We start from the raw sequence: 23,645 nt of genomic DNA, 5'->3' as shown, positions 1-23,645 counted from the left end.
ATGAAACAGTGAACACATTTTTTTCAAAAAGTACCATTTTTGAAGGGGCATTACTTAAAGTTAAAAAAAGAAAAAATGATAAATTCCTTCAACTACCTGAATAGTTGCACATCTGTACAATGTATATAACCTGCTGCAGCAGGACTGACATTGAAAATAAAAATATTAAAAAAAGTGGGGTTCCCCCCAAACCTTACCAGACCCTTCAGGTCTGGTAGGAAAGTTAGGAGGGACAACAGTAAAAAATGCAAAATAAAAAAGTGTGTGGGGTTTCCTCTAAAAGCCATACCAGGCCCTTTAGGCCTGGAAGTATTTTTAAGGGGCACCCAACCCAAAAAATGGGGGGGGGGAGCATAGGGTCCCCCCTAAATTCCTACCAGACCCCTGCTCTAAGGACAGGCCTGGCAAGGCAGAAATTGGAGGGGGAACGATCGAGTGCGCGCGCGCCCCCTCCCAACGTGGCTTACCAGGCCACATGCCAAGGTAAGGTACAAGGGTCTCTTCCCCACAACCCTGGCCTGGTGGTTGTGGGTGTCTGCGGGCAGGGGGGCTTTAAATAAGGGGGCACTCTGATGCTGCCCCCCCTTGTGAACGCATAAGGGGTATTTTTACCCCTACCCATTCACTAAAGGATTATATTTAGAAAAAATAGACACCAATTCCTTTAATTGAAAAAAGAAAAACCCCAAAACAGTTTTTGACAAGTCCTTTACGACGTCACCACTAGCTCCACCCAACACGTGATCCTCCTGCTGGTGTTTGTACTTCTCCCCAGTGCTGTCAGCAGTCCATGCAATTGTGCACCACCCAAAAAGTGTCTAAAGTGGACTCTCACCTCCACACAAAGGCCTATTTAATTAAAAACCACATCTGTGAGGGATAAGTGTAGGCGTCTCTGTGGATCATAGAACTCTCTCTCTTCTCCACTGCACGTTGATGTTAGAATGCACCTATAACCGATGATCTGTTGGGTAGAACTCACAAAACATAGGAACCCGCCATAGTGTAGTATATAAAATACCAAGTGCTTTTATTAAAATTGCACTTCCATACAACAAGATGGAATGATGCTATAAACAACTATAAAGTTATGTTTTGTATATGTTCCTGTATTCTCTTCTTTAACGGTCTTTCACATACTGTTTTTTGCATGGACATTGTAGGATATATACAACTACCTCTGTATTGCATGTAATGAAATCTTCTATTTTCTGTTTCAATATTTTTATTAAGAAAGTTTTGTTTTAAGAATACAACAAGCTCAAGATATGTCCACGCAGGGGCAGAGCAGAACAATAACACATAAACAGATACATCCTGCTGACTTGTATTAGCCAAATAACGAAATGTCCAATGACATCAAGGAGGGATGGCAAAAAGTCGAACCAAATATTAGCAGCAGTAATCCAACATATTACCGGAAAAAGAAGAGGAAAGAAAAAAGGTTAGAAGGAAAAAAAAAAAAAAAAAGGAGGAATCGGAAAGAAAACATAGAGGAAAGGGAAACTAGAAGAATCACGGATCCAGGGCTAGCACAGGCAGGGACTATAAGAGGACATAACTAGTAGGAGGCAGGGATGGCAAGGAATAATGTATCCAAGGTTCCCAAACCTTAAGGCATCTCGGATGAGAATCATGAAGAATGCTAGACATCTGTTCATTCATCAACATAGAATTCATCCGGGTCTTCACCCCCTGGAAGACAACCAAAGGGGTTCTCCAAGCTTGAGTTATAGCACGTTTGGCCGAAATAAATAGGTAGGATGCCAATTTCTGCTGAGACCTAGACAGGCCCAAAATTGGGCAATACTGGAGGGCCACCCTTGCATCCCTACGGACCGTAATATGAAATAGCGTTTTTAGCAAACCAAAAACCCTTGACCAGAAGCCTATCAATCACGGGCACGACCTCCAGATGTGCAAGACGTCCCTGCGTAGACCACAGTTCCAGAAACACCTATCTCTGCCAGTCGGATTAAAGTGAGCAGTCCGAGCTGGGACCCAGTACCACCGCAGGAGAACTTTGTAGGCTGCCTCAAGAGTGACTGTATTGAAAGAACATTTTGCCATCATCCCCCAGGCCCTACGCCAATCCTCTGCCACAATCGAGACACCCAGATCCTGCTCCAATTGAGAGACATAAGACAGGGGTGGCGAGGAGGACCTACTGTTAAGGGAGGCATAAAATTACAGAAATGAGACCAGGGGACCCTGCGGAATGCTGATAAACGTGCTTAAAGGGCGTTTTGCGGTAAGGGTATGTGGGGGTAGGACGGAGGGATAGGACCCAGTGGCGCAATATTCCCTTGGTAGGACCCCCCTTGATTCTCAAAGAGATTCCCATGATGGAAACGTACGAGTGCTCAGAAAATCATGTACAATAATAAAGCCATGGGAGGTCCACCAAGATAAAGAAGGGGGATGTTCTAGGCCTGGCGGAAATAAAGGATTATGCATAATCGGCAAAAGAGGTAGAAATGATTAAATCAAAATTACCCAAATATTTTACAGAATCCCAGGTTCGTAAACTGTGAAGCATGATAGGGCTCAAATCTGGAGGGCAAATTAGGCAGAAGCCAAAGCAATGTAGTTAAGAAAAGTGGAGCACAGTTGAGTAATTCCAAGAGTACCCATAACGGGATATCTGTTGTGGCATGAAACAGACAACTAGGAAATCTGAGCCGCCAAGTAGTATCTAGAAACATGTGGAACTCCCAAACCTCCCTGTAATCTATGAGTATACAGAGTGGCTCTAGGCACTCTGGAACATTTATGAGCCCAAATAAAACTGAGAATCTGGCTTTGCAGTACACGAAGAAAAGAAGCAGGGACCTGAATAGAGAGTGTGCGGAAAAAAGTACAGGATCTTCAGCAAGATAGTCATCTTGACAGCATGTATTCGGCCAATCCATGATAAAGAAGGAAACTGCCAAGAATGAAGTAGGGAAGTAACAGAGCGCATTAAGGGGTAATAAGTAGCCGAAAATAAGACAGAGTAGGAGGAAGTAAGTGTAACGCCAAGATAAGCCAGAGAATGGGATGCCCAATGGCAGGGAAATTGTGTCTGCATCCATTCAGCCGGGTCGTCAGGGAGAGTAATATTCCATGCCGTGGTTTTGGACAAATTGATGCGAAGGCCAGATAGTCGAAAAATTACCTGGAGGTTGGGGAGAGTGATGAGAGGATTGGTTAAAACCAAGAGGGCATCATCCGCATAAAAGTTGGCCTTGTATTGAGGGCCGGCATAGGGGACACCAGAAATATCCGGGTGATTTTGAATGGCTGCAGCTAAAGGTTCAAGAGCGAGAACAAAAAGAGCAGGTGATAATAGGCATCCCTGTCTTGTGCCCCTGAAAATAGGGAAGGATGAGCAAAAAAAACCTGCATATTTAACAGAGGCCAAGGGAGACGAATATAAAGCTGAGATCCAAGCCAGAAATGCGTCACCAAACCCCCATCTAGACAGCGTACATGTCAAATATTCCCAAGAAAGTGAATCGAACGTTTTTTAAATATCCAGGGATAAAAGGAAACCTGGTATCCTGCGGCGATGTAAAATATGAATGAGATGGATGACTTTACGGATGTTATCAGCAGCTTGTCGCCCCAGAATGAAGTCAACCTGATCTCGATGAATAAGTGAGAGTAGAAACTTATTAATTCGGGTGCTCAGAACCTTTCCCAAAATCTTCAAGTCCACATTTAGCAGCAAGATCAGTCTGAAAGCTTGCAGTTCATAAGCATCTCCAGTTTTCTTAGGGATCAAAGTAATATGCGCCTGAAGAGACTCCAGAGAAAGCCGGGAACCCTGCTTCAAAGATTTGAAAATGGCCGTCAAATGAGGAACCAGAACGGTGGCAAATTTTTTATAGTAGAGCCCAGAAAACCCATCTGGGCCTGGAGCCTTGGAGGCCTTCAAAGATTTGATGGCTTGGTAGAGTTCAGATTCAGGGCATCTCGGGCTGCAACGGATAAAGAGGGTAGTAGAAAATATTTCTACTATCATCAGCGGCTGGCTGATTCATACTGGCTACTGGAAATCCTGTATCTCCTTTAGCCAGTGAGTGCAGGTTTTCCCTGTTCGGTATATTGGTGTTCTCTCTGTGACAGTCCTACAGTTACCAGTGACAACCTGTCTGCGTTTCATTTTGCACAGTATTCCACTATCCTGGTCATGCCAGTATATCTGGGGATTCATTATGGAGTTTTCAGCCCAGAAACTATGCCAGTGTTCCTGTCTCTGAAGATTCACTGTTGTGAGTACCTAGCAGGCTTGTGTGTGTATTTTCTGTAAAAGTATCTGTAACTGATCATATTTTGAGAAAGATTAAATTTTCCTTTCATTGCTTTGCCTTATACTTTAATATAATTTGCTAGCTAGCCACTGGAGGGAACGCTCCTCCTTATTTGACATCTTGGACTGTACAGGTGTACTGTACAGGGTTTACGAACGCCTCGGTTAACATCGTTTTCAGTTTACGAATGAAAATAATGCTTCCGTTTATTAATTTTTTTCACAATACGAAGCAAGTTTCCTCAGGATGCATTGTGCCTGGGAGGTTTATAGCACTTGCACTTTATAAAGAGTTTTGAACAGATAAGACTTTTTTTAAACTTTTTTCTGACTTCCGGAACGGATTAATTGGTGTTCAGTGCATTTCTATGGGAAACCGCGTTTCAGTTTACAAATTTTTTGCAATACGAAACGCCCCGGAGGACGCATTCAATTTGTAAACTGAAGTACGTCTGTATTTTTTCCTGTGCTTCTGTGACTGGGCCCAAACTGCCAGACTGATGTTCCTGGCTTTTTTCTCTCAGCTTGGATTTAAGGCACACGTAGTAAAATAAGTGAGCACTAAAGGTTATTACAGCTGCTGAACACCAAAAGGCACAAAACAAACCTCAAAAAAACTAGATAAACGAAGGGTGCAGCGCTAAAAAATCATATACACAGTAAATAAAAGCAAATATATGGTTAATCACTCGTGAATTATTGTGCTCACTAGTTCCTATTACATCTATATGTAACACACCATAGTGCGTAAATAAAGTTCAAAAAGAAAAAACAGTCCACACATGTAATGAGTATCCGTGTTACTGCGCTGTGACTGTTCAGTATTACATGTGAGTATACAGTCCACAATATCCCAGTAGATGTGGTGATAAAGATCACAAGGATCCTAGCGGTATATTCAGAAGGTGATGGTGTCCAAAACTGATAAGACTGCACACTCACCAGATGCACAATCAGTATGCGCATGTAAGAGATAACCCCTCTTAAGGTAAACATGGGATTCCCTCTGAAGTATGGTCTGGTCTGCCGCTGTGTCTCTGCTCACTCAATAAACAGGTATGGCACTCACTTCCTTAACCATGGCTCTGCAGGTGGCGGGAAGCTCAAAAAGAGCCCCAGGAAAAAAAGGGAGGCCAAATAGCGTGATACTGCTATTACTATAGTAAACTTTATTAACCAGCAAGCATACGGAATATAGGTAACAGCTACTGACCAGATATGGATCCAAGATGGCCGCCGGGACCCACATGGTCCCGGCGGCATGACATCACTGCACTGTAGCTCCTGCTGACACGTTTCGTGTAACCGCACGTATTCATAGGGGGTATGCCTACAGTGCAAGACGTCAAGCAGTGTCCTTTTATAAAAGATATATTGATGATATTTTACTTATTTGGAAAGGAGAAGAACAAGCACTAATCAATTTCTTCAAAACTCTTAACAACAACAATATGAATATTAAATTGATTTATGAGTATAGCACGAATAGCATCAACTTTTTAGATTTTACGCTATTGAACTGTGGTGGTGGTGTAGTCACGCAATCTTTCTTCAGAGGAACGGATAGGAATAGTTACATTCCCATAAATAGTTGTCACCATCCCACCTGGCTCTCCAACATACCAAAGGGGCAGTTCCAAAGAATTAGAAGGAATTGTACAAATTTGGACACATTATCAACAAGCCGTTATTCTTAAAAATAGGTTTATAGAGAAGGGCTATGATGATTCTACACTAACATTCACTTTAGAGGAAGTTGCTAATTTGGACAGAAGTTTGCTGTTGGATGGAGCAGCAAAATCAAGATCACCAAAAGTATGTCCATTCGTGACTACCTTTTCCACCCAATATAAAAGCAGTAACAAAGATAATAAAAAATAATTGGAAGATCCTTAAGTCGGATCCAATTCTAACACAAATCTTACCTGAAAAGCCTGAAATTACATTCAGGAGGGCTATTCCACTGAGAAACAAGATAGCGCCTAACGTTATTAACCCTCCAACTAACATCTCCTTTTTTAATAACTTAGTGGGTTTTTTTCCATGTAATAAATGCGTGATATGCACATGCAATGAACATAGGAAAAGGAAAGTGAACAGCTTTGTTTCCTCCACCACTGGTAAGAATTACAGTATTGACAATTTTATAACCTGCAATAGTAGATACGTGGTGTATTTACTCCAGTGCCCGTGCAAGAAACAATATATAGGCCACACCACAAGAAGATTGAGGGATCGCTTACGCAAACACGTACATAACATCAAACGGGGCTATAAAAGAACATTCCCTCTCGAAGCATTACCAGAGGTGTCATAATAGAGACCCTTCATCTTTGACGTTTGTAGGCATAGATATTATACAGGCACAGTGGAGAAAAAAACGGGCTGTTTCGCAGATGAAATCTAAGTGGATTTTTGAGATTGACTCTATGCACCCGAAAGGGCTAAACATCGACATGGATATTAATTGTTTTATAGATAACAGTTAATATATTTTTTATTCATATTTATCCATTTTAGATTCTTTTATGTACACTCTTTTCTCCTTTTATATGTATTAATATTTTTTGTTTATACGTATTAATACTCTTTTAGCATATACGTTTTTTATGCGTAATTTATCATAATTATCATTTTGACACATTTTTACTCCCATTTAAGGTTTTATGGTCATTGCGATTTTTAATCATTTTTAATATTTTACTTATAATTTATTTTTTCATTACTCTATATTAAACATTCATGTTGTTTGCCACACCAGATATATTAAATATATCATTGTATTATGCATTATTTTAACCATGTACTATGTTGTCATATTATTAAGCATTCTTTCTGACCATATATCCTAATTTTAATGTTTGTATTATATTGATTTATGTATTTATATATTTATTTACGTGCCACCATACACACCAGTCTTCACTACAGTTTACATATTAGGGGCATCCCTAACTGCACCTGAGATGGAGATCTTATGTTATCACGTATATCTGTAATGTACATTCGTATGTATGACATTACAGGTAGGAAGGGGTTATCTGCACATGTGCACGACTGTCACCTCATTGACTCACAGGAAACATTCCCCTTTTAACTTAGAATATGATAACTATCGTTTTCGGAGCATTATCATGACATTCTATTGTCAAATTTACAACAATATTCTTCTCCGGTGGTCTGGTTGGCACTGAATATGTTGTTTGTTCTCCGATATTATGGCACACGCGCATGCGCCAAAGGAGGATTCTATTGGCGCCAGATTGCGCCCGTATCTTGGATATTATAGTGCATGCGCATGCGCGCACTTCAATAAAATGGCGTTTTTTGGAGACATTTCTCATTGCCAAGATGGCGCACGCTAATTGCACGTGTGCCATTTTTTGCTATAAAAGGACACTGCTTGACGTCTTGCACTGTAGGCATACCCCCTATGAATATGTGCGGTTGCACGAGACACGTCAGAGAGGAGCTACAGTGCAGTGACGTCATGCCGCCGGCACCATGTGGGTCCCGGTGGCCATCTTGGATCCATATCTGGTCAGTAGCTGTTACCTATATTCCTTATGCTTGCTGGTTAATAAAGTTTACTACAGTAATAGCAGTATCACGCTATTTGGCCTCCCTTTTTTTCCTGGGGTTCTTTGTGAGCTTCCCTCCACCTGCAGAGCCATGGTTAAGGAAGTGAGTGCCATACCTGTTTACTGAGTGAGCAGAGACACAGCGGCAGACCAGGCCATACTTCAGAGGGAATCCCATGTTTACCTTAAGAGGGGTTCTCTTACATGCGCATACTGATTGTGCATCTGGTGAGTGCGCAGTCTTTTATCAGTTTTGGACACCATCACCTTCTGAATATACCGCTAGGATCCTTGATCTTTATCACCACATCTACTGGGATATTATAGACTGTATACTCACATGTAATACTGAACAGTCACGGCGCAGTGACACGGATACTCATTACATGCGTGGACTGTTTTTTTCTTTTTGCACTTTATTTATGCACTATGGTGTGTTACATATAGATGTAATAGAAACTAGTGAGCACACTAAGTCACTAGGGTGATTAACCATATAAAGTCAGGTCCATAAATATTGGGACATCAACACAATTATAACATTTTTGGCTCTATACACCACCACAATGGATTTGAAATGAAACAAACAAGATGTGCATTAACTGCAGACTGTCAGCTTTAATTTGAGGGTATTTACATCCAAATCAGATGAACGGTGTAGGAATTACAACAGTTTGCATATGTGCCTCCCACTTGTTAAAGGGACCAAAAGTAATGGGACAGAATAATAATCATAAACCAAACTTTCACTTTTTAATACTTGGTTGCAAATCCTTTGCAGTCAATTCCAGCCTGCAGTCTCTAACGCATTGACATCACCAGACGCTGGGTTTCATCCCTGGTGATGCTCTGCCAGGCCTCTACTGCAACTGTCTTCAGTTCCTGCTTGTTCTTGGGGCATTTTCCCTTCAGTTTTGTCTTCAGCAAGTGAAATGCATGCTGAATCGGATTCAGGTCAGGTGATTGACTTGGCCATTGCATAGCATTCCACTTCTTTCCCTTAACCACTTCCCGACCGGCCGTTGCATATAAACGGCCGGACGGTGGCAGTGCAGGGTCGGGTGGCCGTTTATGAACGGCCTCCCCGCACCCTGCTTGTGCGCGCTCCCTGGGAGCGCGCAGCACCGCGATCCGGTGCCCGCTGTGTCCTCCGGACACAGTGAAACACCGATCGTCAGACGGGACCTCTGTACGAGGTCCCGATCATGTGATCACTGATTGGCCAATCAGTGATCACATGCAAAGTAGTAAGCAAGATGTCACTTGTGACATCACTGCTTACTACGTGTGAAATCTGTGAATGATCACAGAGGTCACATGGTACAAGGCTATTCACAACAGCCTTGTACCATGTGACAAGGTGTGACCAATCACAGATCACTCAGTACTTCTCAATGAGAGCAGGAATGCACACAGAGAGAAAGAGAAATGATTGCTTTTACATCCTATATGGGTGTAAAAGCAATCAGTGTAAAAAAAAAATAAAAAAAATCTTCATCACCCCCCACAAGTAGTACAATGTCACCATGGTGACACTGTACTGCTATGGTGACAGTATGTAAAAAAATAAATAAATAAAAAATATAAAAAAATAAAATAAAAATGTTTTTTACTAAAAAGATAACGGAATACATTTTGGCAAAGATTTATGATGAAATTTTATTTATTTGCAAAATTTTATAAAAAAAAACACTTTTGTTCAAAATTTTTGGACTTTTTCATTTACATAGCAAAAAAAATAAAAATCCCAGCGGTGAATAAATACCACCAAAATAAAGCTTTATCTGTCTCAAAAAAATGGTAAAAAATTAATTTGGGTACAGTGTTGCATGACTGCGCAATTGTCATTCAAAGTGTGATAGCGCTGAAAGCTGAAAATTGCCCTGGTCAGGAAGGGGGTAAAAGTGTCCGGTCTGGAAGTGGTTAAAAAACTCTTTGGTTGCTTTTGCAGTATACTTTGGGTCACTGTCCATCTGCACTGTGAAGCGGCGTCCAATGAGTTCTGAAGCATTTGGCTGAATATGAGCAGATATTATTACCTGAAACACTTCAGAATTCATCCTGCTGCTTTTGTCAGCAGTCACATCATCAATAAATACAAGAGAACCAGTTCCATTGGCAGCCATACATGCCCACGCCATGACACTACCACCACCATGCTTCACTGATGAGGTGGTATGCTTAGGATCATGAGCAGTTCCTTTCCTTCTCCATACTCTTCTCTTCCCTACTCTGGTACAAGTTGATCTTGGTCTCATCTGTCCATAGGATGTTGTTCCAGAACTGTGAAGGCTTTTTTAGATGTCGTTTGGCAAACTCTAATCTGACAAGTATAAATGTTAATGAAGTGAGCGCTCCTAGAAATAGCTGCTAAAACACCAAGAGGTACCAAAAAGCTCCAAGAAGATCAGAAATGTATAGGGTGTAGCGCTGTATCTTTAAGAATAAACCAATACGTCCACATATAGTAATCATAAACGCATGAAAATATGTAAACGAATAAAAAGTCTGTAAACAGGAGAAAATGCAGCAGATGAACTTGTGACTCCAGCCAAAAGTGAAAAGTGCGCACTCACCGGAAGCGCATAGATATTGCGCATATATGTAAATTCTCAAAGTGAACTGGTCAATCTGGTGAACTTTTTCCTATAGTGCAGTCATCAAGCCGTTAAGGGAAGTAATTAAATCCACTGGTTCCGGAGGTCCTCCTTACGATCAGTGAGGTGGTCAGCCTGGATATAGGGCTCCTGTTCCTCCGGATTATGCTGGATACTAACAGGTACCTGTGGGCTTAATAGCTCCAAGCAGGAGCCACAAAAAATGTGCCCATAGTGTAGTATATTAAAGACAGACAGGGTATAGTGATGAGCAAGCAAAAAAGCACTATACCTCTATTAAAATGGCCGCCCGGGCTTCTTTCCAGCTCCAGGCGGCAGTAGTGTGCTGTGCTGTCTGGTTCCTCCTGGGTATAGTGCTTTTTTGCTTGCTCATCACTATACCCTGTCTATACCTTGAGAATTTACATATATGCACAATATCTATGCGCTTCCGGTGAGTGCGCACTTTTCACTTTTGTCTGGAGTCACAAGTTCATCTGCTGCATTTTCTCCTGTTTACAGACTTTTTATTCGTTTACATATTTTTACGCGTTTATGATTACTATATGTGGACGTATTGGTTTATTCTTAAAGATACAGCGCTACACCCTATACATTTCTGAAACTCTAATCTGGCCTTCCTGTTTTTGAGGCTCACCAATGGTTTACATCTTGTGGTGAACCCTCTGTATTCACTCTGCTGAAGTCTTCTCTTGATTGTTGACTTTGACACACATACACCTACCTCCTGGAGAGTGTTCTTGATCTGGCCAACTGTTGGGAAGGGTGTTTTCTTCACCAGGGAAAGAATTCTTCGGTCATCCACCACAGTTGTTTTCCGTAGTGCGTTCCTTCTTTTTAAGAATGTTCCAAACAGTTGTTTTGGCCATGCCTAAGGTTTTTGCTATCTCTCGGATGGGTTTGTTTTGTTTTTTCAGCCTAATGATGGCTTGCTTCACTGATAGTGACAGCTCTTTGGATCTCATCTTTGGAGTTGACAGCAACAGATTCCAAATGCAAATAGCACACTTGAAATTAACTCTGGACCTTTTATCTCCTCATTGTAATTGGGATACTGAGGGAATAACACACACCTGGCCATGGAACAGCTGAGAAGCCAATTGTCCCATTACTTTTGGTCCCTTAACAAGTGGGAGGCACATATGCAAACTTTTTTAATTCCTACAACGTTCACCTGATTTGGATGTAAATACCCTCAAATTACAGCTGACAGTCTGCAGTTAAAGCACATCTTGTTCATTCCATTTCAAATCCATTGTGGTGGTGTATAGAGTGAAAAATGTTAGAATTGTGTCAATGTCCCAATATTTATGGACCTGACTGTATTTGCTTATATTTATTGTGTATATGACCTTTTAGCACTGCACCCTTCGTTTATCTTGGATTTAAGGCAGAGTTTCATTGTCTAAAACAGTGGTCTCCAAACAGTGGCCCGGGGGGGGGGTTGGGGGCACTATTCCTTCTACCGACAATAATGTTGGGGCAATATTCCTTCCACTGATACCAGCAATGGGGCACTGTTCCTGCCACTGCTACTAATGATGGAGCACTACTTCTCCCACTGACAACGGTGCAGCACAATTCCTCCCATTGATACAAACAATGGAGCACTAATCCTTCCACTGACACAAACAATGGGGAACTGTTCCTACCACTGATACCAAAGACGGGGCACTATTCCTTCCAATGATACCAACTATTCCTCCTCGAATACCAAAATCGAAGCATTTCCTACTCCAACTAGCCACAATCCTGCCCTCCTAATGTCTGAAGGACAGTAAACTGGCCCTTTGTTTGGCAAGTTTGGAGACCACTGGTCTAAAACATGATTCTTAATCTCCAGCCCCCAATACACACATACCCAGTCTTCTGCATAGATAGCTTTTTTCACTCATTTGGGCAGTCACGGGGGAAGAAGAAGAAGAAGGAGAAGGAGAAGAATGAAAAGAAGGAGAAGAAGGAAAAGAAGAAGAAGAAGAAAGAAAAGAAGAAGAAGAAGAAGAAGAAGGAAAAGAAGAAGAAGAAGAAGAATGAAAAGAAGAAGAATGAAAAGAAGAAGAAGAAGAAGAAGGAAAAGAAGAATGAAAAGAAGAAGAAGAAGAAGAAGAATGAAAAGAAGAAGAAGAATGAAAAGAAGAAGAAGAATGAAAAGAAGAAGAAGAAGAATGAAAAGAAGAAGAAGAAGAATGAAAAGAAGAATGAAAAGAAGAATGAAAAGAAGAATGAAAAGAAGAAGAAGAATGAAAAGAAGAAGAATGAAAAGAAGAAGAAGAATGAAAAGAAGAAGAAGAATGAAAAGAAGAAGAAGAATGAAAAGAAGAAGAAGAATGAAAAGAAGAAGAAGAATGAAAAGAAGAAGAAGAATGAAAAGAAGAAGAAGAATGAAAAGAAGAAGAAGAATGAAAAGAAGAAGAAGAATGAAAAGAAGAAGAAGAATGAAAAGAAGAAGAAGAATGAAAAGAAGAAGAAGAATGAAAAGAAGAAGAATTCCAGTACAGCAAAAAGTGTATCTGCAGAGAGCTCCGCTATTTCTGACAGTTCTCTGACAGTTCCTTCACATTTACAGCGGTTGAAACATTGTATCTATTTATTTCCGAATAAAAACATCTGTATCCTAAATGGAAACAAATAGATACAATGTTTCAACCGCTGTAAATGAACTGTCAGAACTGTCAGAGAACTGTCAGAAATAGCGGAGCTCTGTGCAGTGACACTTTTGCCGGCTGATCGGGAAAAATTCGATTCGTGCATCCGAAGTTTGCTAAAATTCGGATTCGATGCGAATCGAATTTTTCCTAATATTCGAAACGAATTCCACTTCGCCAAGTTCGATTCGCTCATCTCTAGTTGAGACCCTTTAAAGACCACAGGCATCTTCGTGGCGCACTAATTCAGTGCATTCTTCAAGCGCATCGGCCCCGTGGGGTTTATGTGTGGAGGTGAGGGGGCAATCTAGCTGGTGACGGATTTATTTCCTGAGACCACCTGCATCTGCACAATATAGGCAGCTGAAATCTGCACATATTCAGCATATTTCTTTAGGACTTGTAATACGTGGACCTTTTCTGGTTGTTTATTATTTAAAACACTTCAATGCTATTTTAAGATCATTTGTGATCTTTTGAGTTTGGGGCACTGCATTTGTACATGTGAGACATTAGTTGTCTATGCATTCACGTTTTTTCTTCTGTATTAAGGGACTGACCATATAGGAGGTCACTATAGCCGGGCACGTTTGTTTTCCAGCATTTCACTTTCAATATTGGAGGTCACTTTTTCATGGTTTATTATTATGGTGTTTTGTTACAATACATGGGAGATATTTAGGACTTTCTGGTCCCACCGTTAGTGGTATTGCACGCAGTTTTGTGCATTAGCCATTTGGGTCACCATATTGCTACCACCACTTGGGCATCTGGGAGCTCACTTTTTTTCACCTATAGCCTTCTGTTCAAAGGACAGCTTGAGACTATTCACTTTCTATTGTGCTCTATATTTATAACTGACCATTTTCAGTCAGCACTTTTCTTCATTTTGCACATATTGTTTCTGCACTAGTTTTTTCAGGCAGGATTATTAATTTCTTTTGGGTGTAGCGCAGGTTTTTCCTTTTTCACTAATGACCCATGTAAGCCTGGACTCCCTGTAGAATATGTTCATCTCCACCATGAATCAATTCATTCTTAGGGCCAGTTCACACCAAAAAACAGTGCGCTGTTCCTGCACTGTGTTTAAAATGCACTGCACTCACGATCTGCAGCAGATGTCAGTGTCAATGACACACCAAGCGCTGGTCATAAACACAGTGCATTTGCCAGTACCATGTGATCTGGTTGCTGTGCATTTTATAAAGTAGTGCATGCACTACATTTGGTGCAGTCTGACTCAATTTCAGCCCATTCAAATGGATGGGCTGTGATCGCACTGCACCAGTATCACATGTGAATTGCACAGGAATGCACAGTGCGTTCCTGTGCAATTCATGGTGTGAAGTGACCCTTGTGGTTCACTCTCATTGATTAGTCACAAAAAGTCAGCCCAGGGGAAGATGCCCACATATCAACACAATAAAAAGCACAAACACGCTTACTGTTCTCTGTGAACTTTACAAAATAAGAAATAAACGTACACTTACATTTGTGTGAAGAAAGATTGCTTCGATATGTATTCAAATGGTGCTGCAGTGCTCCGCATGACGTCTCAATATATGGCAGCCAGACACAGATGGTTCTTCACTAACATGACGAACACTTCTCCCTCACACCACCAGGGGTCATGGCTAGCTCATGACTAAGGCCGTAAGGCTGAAATACGTAAGCGGATTTGTTGACATGGATATTAACCCAATGCTTCAATAATATTTTCTACATATTGCTGATATCTGCTGCCAGCTATTTTAGATTGTGTTGATATGAGTTAGCCTATAGGGTGTCATGCCAGAGCCCCGGTATCTCTCATCTGTCTCTTATTGGAATCTGGGTCTAAGCACAGAGAAAAAAAATAATAAACATGTTATGCTTCCCTGCTCTGTGCACATATCAACCCCAATCCTGCTCTTCTCGTGTCCCCCTCCATCGCTCTGGCCTCCTTACTTCTGCTGAGTACCCCCATAGCAAACCACATGGGAGGGTACTCATGCATGCTCGCTCTTGAGTCCCGCTCTGTGTTCACACCAGGGGCGGACTGACCATTTGAAAACTCGGGCACTGCCCGAGGGCCCAGGGTCAGTAAGGGGCCCCTGGTACCTTTTTCATAGGCTTTTTTGAGTTTGGGCAAGGACACAGGGGCCCCATGATCCCCTATATCCCGGGGGCCCCATGAGTTGTCAGTCCGCCCCTGGTTCGCACAGAACATTGCTCAGTCCCATTCACTCCTCACTGGCTGTGATTTACAGCTGATGTGGAGGCAGAGAGCCAGGACTTCAGCCACTCTCATGCAAATCGCTTGACCAGGCTCAGGTAAGTATTGGGAGCAGGGTGAGCTGCATATTGAAGGTTTTTTACCTTCATGCATTGAATGAATGACAATAAAAAACCTTCGGGCTTTACAACCACTTTAAACGTTTGTGGCACATCTTTACCACAGTGACACAAACCATTGATTGCTAAGGCTTGGAAATCCCCTATCCTCTGTAGCTGAATTTAGGTGGCTTCACAAAAAATTAGAGGTGAGAATATCTGATACAATGCAAAAAGTACATAACTACCTCCATAAGACTAGTCTACTTCCAGGTTTTTTTTTTTGTCAAAGCTCAATTGAACAAGCTGAGGTTAGAAGCCGATTGGCTACCATGCACAGCTGCACCACATTTTGCACTCTCCAGTTTTAGTAAACCAACCCCAGTGTTTTCTTAATGGAACAGATACTTGCCAGCTAGGCCTGTAAAGTAGAATGTGACCACAGCCCTGACCAGGACAAAAAATAGGTCCATGCGTTTTAGACAGAGCAGCCCGGGTGGGGGTTTGTCGCAGGGGGGGGCGGTTGGTGACAGGATTGGAGTTCCAGGATATGTGGATTCAATCACAGTACATTTTTTAGCTTAATGTGACAGATTGGGGCCAGTTTAGGTCAGAGCTGCCTTATGATGCTGTTTTTTGTCTTACTTTTAACTGGAGATGGAGTATTGAAAATAGTATGAAGCAGCACAAGATTTGGGTTGCTCTAATCCAGGAGTAGGCAACCTTTTGGGCATAGTGTACCGAAAAAAGTTTTTAAAGAAATTGAGAGTGCAAGCTATATAAAAAGAAACTGTCAACTCAACTTTACACTCTCCGTCATGAAAGGAATCTCTTTAAAGTAAATGCTGTGAATCACTTGAATAATAGTAAGAAATCAACATTCACACCTCAGATCAGCCCCAATTCCTGTACCTTCACCCCTCAGATCACCCCAATTCCTGCACCTTCACACCTCAGATCACCCCAATTCCTGCACCTTCACACCTCAGATCACCCCAATTCCTGCACCTTCACACCTCAGATCACCCCAATTCCTGCACCTTCACACCTCAGATCACCCCAATTCCTGCACCTTCACATCACAGATCACCCCAATTCCTGCACCTTCACCCTTCAAATCAGCCCCAATTCCTGCACTGTCACACCTCAGATCACCCCAATTCCTGCACAGTCACACCTCAGATCACCCCAATTCCTGCACCGTCACACCTCAGATCAGCCCCAGTTCCTGCACCTTCACCCTTCAAATCAGCCATAATTCCTGTACCTTCACACCTCAGATCAGCCCCAATTCCTGTACCTTTACACCTCAGATCACCCCAATTCCTGCACCTTCACACCTCAGATCAGCCCCAATTCCTGTACCTTCACACCTCAGATCACCCCAATTCCTGCACCTTCACACCTCAGATCACCCCAATTCCTGCACCTTCACACCTCAGATCACCCCAATTCCTGCACCTTCACCCTTCAAATCAGCCCCAATTCCTGCACTGTCACACCTCAGATCACCCCAATTCCTGCACAGTCACACCTCAGATCACCCCAATTCCTGCACAGTCACACCTCAGATCACCCCAATTCCTGCACAGTCACACCTCAGATCACCCCAATTCCTGCACCGTCACACCTCAGATCAGCCCCAGTTCCTGCACCGTCACACCTCAGATCAGCCCCAGTTCCTGCACCTTCACCCTTCAAATCAGCCATAATTCCTGTACCTTCACACCTCAGATCAGCCCCAATTCCTGTACCTTTACACCTCAGATCACCCCAATTCCTGCACCTTCACACCTCAGATCAGCCCCAATTCCTGTACCTTTACACCTCAGATCACCCCAATTCCTGCACCTTCACACCTCAGATCAGCCCCAATTCCTGCACCGTCTCACCTCAGATCACCCCAATTCCTGCACCGTCACACCTCAGATCAGCCCCAATTCCTGCACCGTCACACCTCAGATCAGCCCCAATTCCTGCACCTTCACACCTCAGATCAGCCCCAATTCCTGCACCTTCACCCTCAAATCAGCCCCAATTTCTGTACCGTCACACCTCAGATCACCCCAATTCCTGCACCTTCACACCTCAGATCACCCCAATTCCTGCACCTTCACACCTCAGATCACCCCAATTCCTGCACCTTCACACCTCAGATCACCCCAATTCCTGCACCATCACACCTCAGATCACCCCAATTCCTGCACCATCATACCTCAGATCACCCCAATTCCTGCACCTTCACACCTCAGATCACCCCAATTCCTGCACCTTCACACCTCAGATCACCCCAATTCCTGCACCATTTCACCTCAGATCACCCCAATTCCTGCACCGTCACACCTCAGATCACCCCAATTCCTGCACCGTCACACCTCAGATCACCCCAATTCCTGCACCATTTCACCTCAGATCACCCCAATTCCTGCACCTTCACACCTCAAATCAGCCCCTAATTCTTACACCTTCACACCTCAGATCCGCCCCAATTCCTGCACCTTCACACCTCAGATCACCCCAATTCCTGCACCATCACACCTCAGATCAGCCCCAATTCCTACACCATCACCCCTCAAATCAGCCCCTATTTCTGCACCTTCACACGTCAGATCTCCCCAATACCTGCACCATCATACCTCAGATCACCCCAATTCCTGCACCTTCACACCTCAGATCACCCCAATTCCTGCACCTTCACACCTCAGATCACCCCAATTCCTGCACCATCACACCTCAGATCACCCCAATTCCTGCACCATCATACCTCAGATCACCCCAATTCCTGCACCATCATACCTCAGATCACCCCAATTCCTGCACCTTCACACCTCAGATCACCCCAATTCCTGCACCTTCACACCTCAGATCACCCCAATTCCTGCATATATGGAAAGCATTGCAACTGGTGTACGCCCACCTCTCTTCCCGCCCACTGCTTTATATGCTGGTGAAGGGGGTAAATATGCATTTTTTTTTCCTCTGTAACTGCAGTCTTCTAATTAGCTGGTTCATGGCCAGACTTTTTTAATCAGTGTGCACCTGCTGTCTCTGGGCACCCCTCTCCCTCAGTAGCAGTGTGCCTGGCTCAAGCTGAAGGGGACACCGTTCTACCTGGAAAAGTTGACTGTTGATGAAGTATTTAACAGGCTTTATAAGCACTACTAAAAGTAATACTCAAGAAGCCACTTATAAAGCAATACTCCTTTATAACTGGCTCTGTGAGTGATGCTTTATAACTAGCTTTGCAGTACTGCCAAAGCCAGTTGTACAGCATTACTCACAAAGCCAGTTATAAAGGAGGTTTGCCTAATAACCGGCTTTGTGAGTAATGTTTTACAACTGGCTTTTCAGTAGTCACAAAGCCAGTTATTTAGCATTACTCACAAAGCCAGTTATTAAGCAACACTCTTTTATGTCTGGCTTTGTGAATAATGCTTTACAACTGGCTTTGCAGTAGTCACATAACCAGTTACTAAGCATTACTCACATAGCCACTTACTAAGCATTACTCACAGGGCCAGTTACTAAGCATTACTCACACAGCCAGTTACTAAGCATTACAGAGCCAGTTACTAAGCATTACTCACAGAGCCAGTTACTAAGCATTACTCACAGAGCCAGTTACTAAGCATTACTCACATAGCCAGTTACTAAGCATTACAGAGCCAGTTACTAAGCATTACTCACATAGCCAGTTACTAAGCATTACTCACACAGCCAGTTACTAAGCATTACAGAGCCAGTTACTAAGCATTACTCACAGAGCCAGTTACTAAGCATTACTCACATAGCCAGTTACTAAGCATTACTCACAGGGCCAGTTACTAAGCATTACTCACAGGGCCAGTTACTAAGCATTACAGAGCCAGTTTCTAAGCATTACAGAGCCAGTTACTAAGCATTACTCACAGGGCCAGTTACTAAGCATTACAGAGCCAGTTACTAAGCATTACTCACAGAGCCAGTTTCTAAGCATTACAGAGCCAGTTTCTAAGCATCACTCACAGGGCCAGTTACTAAGCATTACAGAGCCAGTTACTAAGCATTACTCACAGGGCCAGTTACTAAGCATTACTCACAGGGCCAGTTACTAAGCATTACAGAGCCAGTTTCTAAGCATTACAGAGCCAGTTACTAAGCATTACTCACAGGGCCAGTTACTAAGCATTACAGAGCCAGTTACTAAGCATTACTCACAGAGCCAGTTTCTAAGCATTACAGAGCCAGTTTCTAAGCATCACTCACAGGGCCAGTTACTAAGCATTACAGAGCCAGTTACTAAGCATTACTCACAGAGCCAGTTACTAAGCATTACTCACAGAGCCAGTTACTAAGCATTACAGAGCCAGTTACTAAGCATTACTCACAGGGCCAGTTACTAAGCATTACAGAGCCAGTTACTAAGCATTACTCACAGAGCCAGTTACTAAGCATTACAGAGCCAGTTACTAAGCATTACTCACAGAGCCAGTTGCTAAGCATTATTAACAGAGCCAGTTACTAAAAATTACTCACAGAGCCAGTTGCTAAGCATTACTCACAGAGCCAGTTACTAAGCATTACTCATAGCCAGTTACTAAGCATTACTCATAGCCAGTTACTAAGCATTACTCACAGAGCCAGTTGCTAAGCATTACTCACAGAGCCAGTTATAAAGGAGGTTTGCTTAATAACTGGCCTTGTGAGTACTTCATTATATCTGTCTTTGTGAGTCACGCTTTATATCTAGCTTTATAACAACTACTTTAGAAGTTTCTAAAAGGGAATTGCACTTTATAACAGGGTTTGGTAACTAGTTTCCAAAATCATTTCTAGAGTAGCTCCCAAACTCTATTCTAAGGCTACATTTACATAAGCATTTAGGCACAATGCAATTGGCAGGGGCAGGAATCTGCTGATTCTTACTGCTGTTTTGGCATCTGTGATTGGCTAGCTGCGTTGCCTTTTGTGTGTTCAGATGGTGCAGAAATTGGAGCTGATCTGAGGGGTGAAGGTGCAGGAATTGGGGTGATCTAAGGAGTGAAGGTGCAGAAATTGGGGCTGATCTGAATGGTGAAGGTGCAGGAATTGGGTCTGATCTGAGGGGGTGAAGGTGCAGAAATTGGGGCTGATCTGAAGGGGTGAAGGTGCAGGAATTGGGGCTGATCTGAGGGGGTGAAGGTGCAGGAATTGGGGCTGATCTGAGGTGTGAAGGTGCAGGAATTGGGGTGATTTGAGGTGTGAAGGTGCAGGAATTAGGGTTATCTCAGGTCTGAGACCTGCCTCCAGCACATGAAAGCCAGCAAGCTGCTGCGGCTGCATACTGAGAAGGTGGTGGTGCGGAAGGCCTCGGCCTTGGCTTCTCCATCCCTCCTCCACTCCTGACATCCTGGTTGCCAGGCGACCAGCAGTTTGGGGCACATGCGCGAACCAGGACTTACGGTTCAGCGGTAGCCTAGGTTGTCGTGGAGCAGCTTGGTGGGCGGGGGGGAATAAAGAGACTTTCTGTTCCTCCCACCACCACCAAGCATATGGAGCAAGTGTTGGCAGTGTATGCCCTGATAGCACATCCACACGCCTTTGGCCCTGCATGTCACAGCGAGCTCTTGTTAAGACATGCGGCCTGACAGCCTAGCCCTCCGGGCACATGCCTGCTGAGCCCTATGGCTAGTCCGGGCCTGGCCCTGATCACGTAAGTAAGTCCAAGTAAGTATTTTACTTTTGTCCTGCCTTTCTGGTTTACAATGTAAATATGGTAAATATACAATGTTTCTTCTACTTATATTTTGAGAAGTTGTCTCAGGTCATTGTGTTTCCATTTTCTCTACAACAATGTTCATATGTATTTTTATACTTTAAACACTATGAAAAGGTTGACTGAACCTGTTAAAATGTGAAACAAAACAATAAAAACCATTGAACCATAAAAAACAATGTAATGTTTTTATGAAAAGCAGCTGCACTAATATGTGTCTATTTTCTGGAGACCCATTTTAACCACTGCACCTTCAGGAGGTTTTACCCCCTTCATGACTAGAGAATTTTTTGCAGCACTAAGCTACTTCAAATGATAATTGCTTGGTTATGCAACACTGTACCCAAATGAAATGTATATCATTTTTTTTCCGCACAAATAGAGCTTTCTTTTCTTTGTATTTAATCACCACTTTTTTTTTGCTATATAAAAAATTTAAAAAATATTTTTTAAAAATTTTCCTTAGTTTCTGTTATAAAATTTGTTTATAACATTTTGCAAACAAATAATCTTTCTAAAAATAACCCAAATCAGTGCATATTATTTAGTCTGTGGGAAAGTTATACAGTCTACAAACTATAATATATATTTGAAAATTGATCAGTCCTGATGCACTGACTGCAAATTTCTTGAAGCCCTAAAATGCCAGGACAGTACAAATACTCCCAAAATACATGACTCATTGTTTACTGTTTGGCAGAGGAAAAGACGAGGAAACCCAGGCAAATGTGCAATTTGGCCACACCAATTCGCGCAAAGAAGTGCACATAGGCGGGCGACACGTAAACATGCATTCCTGTGCACGAAACCGCACCAGCACACGCAGGATGCACTAATTGCTGACACTCAGTGGCCTTTATAAGGACCGCAGCTCTGCTCAGTGATTGCTGGATTATCGTCAGCCCCTCCTGTTCCTGTGTTCCCTGCTGATTACCTGTTACTAGCCCGGCTTGATCCTGACCTTGTTCCTGTCTGCTGCTCTGTGTATGATCCCGGCGTGCTCCTGACCTTGTTCCTGTCTGCTGCTCTGTGTATGATCCCGGCTTGCGCCTGACCTTGCTCCTGTCTGCTGCTACTCTGTGTATGACCCCGGCGTGCTCCTGACCTTGTTCCTGTCTGCTGCTCTGTGTATGACCCCGGCGTGCCCCTGACCTTGTTCCTGTCTGCTGCTCTGTGTATGATCCCGGCTTGCTCCTGACCTTGCTCCTGTCTGCTGCTGTGTGTATGATCCCGGCTTGCGCCTGACCTTGCTCCTGTCTGCTGCTCTGTGTATGATCCCGGCTTGCGCCTGACCTTGCTCCTGTCTGCTGCTCTGTGTATGACCCCGGCTTGCTCCTGACCTTGCTCCTGTCTGCTGCTGTGTGTATGATCCCGGCTTGTGCCTGACCTTGCTCCTGTCTGCTGCTGTGTGTATGATCCCAGCTTGTGCCTGACCTTGCTCCTGTCTGCTGCTCTGTGTATGACCCCGGCTTGATCCTAACCTTGCTCCTGTCTGCTGCTCTGTGTATGATCCCGGCGTGCTCCTGACCTTGTTCCTGTCTGCTGCTGTGTGTATGATCCCGGCTTGCTCCTGACCTTGTTCCTGTCTGCTGCTGTGTGTATGATCCCGGCTTGCGCCTGACCTTGCTCCTGTCTGCTGCTGTGTGTATGATCCCGGCTTGTGCCTGACCTTGCTCCTGTCTGCTGCTACTCTGTGTATGACCCTGGCTTGATCCTGACCTCGTTCTTGTCTGCTGCTACTCTGTTTATGACCCCGGCTTGATCCTGACCTTGTTCCTGTCTGCTGCTCTGTGTATAATCCCGGCTTGCTCCTGACCTTGTTCCTGTCTGCTGCTGTGTGTATGATCCCAGCTTGCTCCTGACCTTGCTCCTGTCTGCTGCTACTCTGTGTATGACCCTGGCTTGATCCTGCCCTTGTTCCTGTCTGCTGCTACTCTGTGTATGATCCTGGCTTGCTCCTGACCTTGTTCCTGTCTGCTGTGTGTATGATCCCGGCTTGCGCCTGACCTTGCTCCTGTCTGCTGCTGCTCTGTGTATGACCCCGGCTTGATCCTGACCTCGCTCCTGTCTGCTGCTACTCTGTGTATGACCCCGGCTTGATCCTGACTTCGTTCCTGTCTGCTGCTACTGTGTATAACCCGGCTTGATCCTGACCTCGTTCCTGTCTGCTGCTACTCTGTGTATGACCCCGGCTTGATCCTAACCTCGTTCCTGTCTGCCGCTACTCTGTGTATGACCCCGGCTTGCTCCTGACCTTGTTCCTGTCTGCTGCTCCCGGCTTTCTCCTGACCTTGCTCCTGTCTGCTGCTACTCTGTGTATGACCCTGGCTTGATCCTGACCTCGTTCTTGTCTGCTGCTACTCTGTTTATGACCCCGGCTTGATCCTGACCTTGTTCCTGTCTGCTGCTCTGTGTATAATCCCGGCTTGCTCCTGACCTTGCTCCTGTCTGCTGCTACTC

At 43.6% G+C, this 23,645-nt stretch overlaps 1 long non-coding RNA gene across 1 annotated transcript in view; it reads right to left on the bottom strand.

The window, feature by feature from the left end:
* The window catches only part of LOC149469328 (uncharacterized), a 54,916-nt gene extending 40,175 nt beyond the window's left edge, over positions 1 to 14,741 (bottom strand). Inside the window, exon 1 of the long non-coding RNA XR_016311611.1 lies at positions 14,629 to 14,741. This is a non-coding gene — a long non-coding RNA (uncharacterized LOC149469328). The remainder of the gene's footprint in view (positions 1 to 14,628) is intronic.
* Between the last annotated feature and the right edge of the window lie 8,904 nt (positions 14,742 to 23,645).

Source organism: Staurois parvus, unplaced genomic scaffold (genome assembly GCF_062004578.1).
Source record: "Staurois parvus isolate SC_StPar_1 unplaced genomic scaffold, SC_StPar_1.0 ptg000074l, whole genome shotgun sequence".
Lineage (NCBI taxonomy): Eukaryota > Metazoa > Chordata > Amphibia > Anura > Ranidae > Staurois > Staurois parvus.
Note: the sequence above shows the minus strand (reverse complement) of the source record. Positions and strands in the feature narration are given on the sequence as shown.